The sequence below is a fragment of the Etheostoma spectabile genome, chromosome 4 (genome assembly GCF_008692095.1).
Source record: "Etheostoma spectabile isolate EspeVRDwgs_2016 chromosome 4, UIUC_Espe_1.0, whole genome shotgun sequence".
NCBI lineage: Eukaryota > Metazoa > Chordata > Actinopteri > Perciformes > Percidae > Etheostoma > Etheostoma spectabile.
In genome coordinates, this window is record NC_045736.1 from 2,235,384 (window position 1) to 2,237,384 (window position 2,001).

The following is a 2,001-nucleotide window of genomic DNA, read 5'->3' on the forward strand; positions in this document are numbered from 1 at the left end:
ATCTCGTCACGTTTTAATCTCGCGAGATCTCGTAAAACGAGATCTTGTCACACCCTTAGTAGATACCCTTTTGAAAAAGGGTAACAAGGGTAGCTGCCCTTCTGAAAAAGGGTAACACGGTAACTACCCTTCTGAAAAAGGGTAACAAGGGTAACTACCCTTCTGAAAAAGGGTAACTAATCATTCGTTACCCTGTCAAAAACAGTAACTACCCTTTTTTTCTGTACCTCATTGTAAAGTGTTACCCAATTCATTTCCTTTCATATTAAATATTCAGTGGAGCACTTCTAGTATTTGAATTGCTAATACATTGCTAATAATTTAATACAATAATCATCAGCAGCAAAACACCATTGCTGCTTTGAGACAATTGAGTGGGATTATGAGTGGGCATTTTCACTTAGTGAATTAACATTAAAAGAAGTATTACTATGTGGATACAGGTTAGCGTTTTTTTTAGATCTCTCAAATTTGGTTTTATTTAAGTATAAGCAATACATCTGTACAAACCTCATGGTTTATGTGCCTACATCTCTGCTCATCAGGTTCGAACATGTGCAACTATGATTAATAATTACTTTAGGAAAAGCTCATTGCTTACTAGTTTTCATTTTGTTTCACACACATAAAATGCCCCACAGAGACCTGGAGAAACTGCAGTGTGAGGGCAGCAGGCATTGTTGCTACCACAGGTGGGTCGGCGGCTGTGAAAACCTCCTCCTGCATACCTGGCTGAGGCAGAGAGCTCCTCTGGGGAAGCGGGAGGTGATAAAGTGGCTGAGTGCTCCGGCCTACCTGTGACCACTAACTGGCAGCATGACAAAGTGATAGTGGAAAAGTGGAATACAACATCTGTTTTTTTTTCCACAGAAAAACATGGAGGGTGTTGCAGTGGCAAAGGAAAGGGTGTCTTGTAAAGAAATCATCAAGAAATGCATGTTTAGTTTTATTACCTGTTCATTGATCTAATGTGTTGTCATGTGTTGCACAATTGTGAAAAAAAATTGAAAGCTTAACACAAATTACCCAAAAAAAAGAAGAAATGTTTTGAAATAAATGTGATCTAACTTTATGTGTGAAAAAAAAAAAAAAGATCTAATGTAGAGGCAAGGGCTCAGAGGATTAAAGAACTGTTTGAAATGTGTGCAAGTGGCAAAGGGGATGTTGATAATGTATTCCTTATCATAGTGGAATGTGCACAATTAATAATTCTCTTTTGGGAAATGGACTGTATTTGAGGCAGGAGTGGTTTAAATTTAAAAGACTCTAACATAGCCACTGATGTTTAAGCGCTAATGTGCAAACTGACTGCAAGCAGTAAAGTTTAATGTTTATGGTTAGCACAGTTGGCTGCTTCAGAAGTTTGGCCCACAGCAGCAGAATCAGTACAGCTGGCGCTAATGGACTACAAAGGTGAAGTCAATTACAAGTATTTAGGTGGTGGGTTGTCCTTTTACCAGTTACAGGCTCTAAGCTACTGATATCCTGAGGTTTTATCACATCAAGAAAGAGCAAATCTTGTTCATCTCTGCACACCAAACTTTGGGTACATTAAATTATTTTAGCAAGCTAAATAAAAACCAACTCCGCACTAGACTGGGAGGAGAAATAAACAGCTGCACTGGCCTTAATGGGTCAAACCCAAAATCAACAACACTGTTACATAACTGATGCACAGGTTAGAAAACAAGCAGGTTCTCCCCACTGGTTAGCGGTGTAAGGAGGATAATTGTGAGTGCACTAACTCTATAATGTGACTCCGTGAGTTTGCTAAAAAACTAGTCAATATCGATGAAATTTAATTTCCGTGATTGTTCAGATGCCGCCGGATGTTCCTCATTTTGGCCAGATGTTCCCGACCTTCCACTTTCTTTGTGTTGGCATTCAAACCTTTGACAGATTTCTGAGGATTATGGTTTATGAGCCAGAGAGACTCGCCCACGCGTAAAAATAGCGCCTCTGATTCATAGTTTAACAATTTATCAACCATACAAGCCAGCG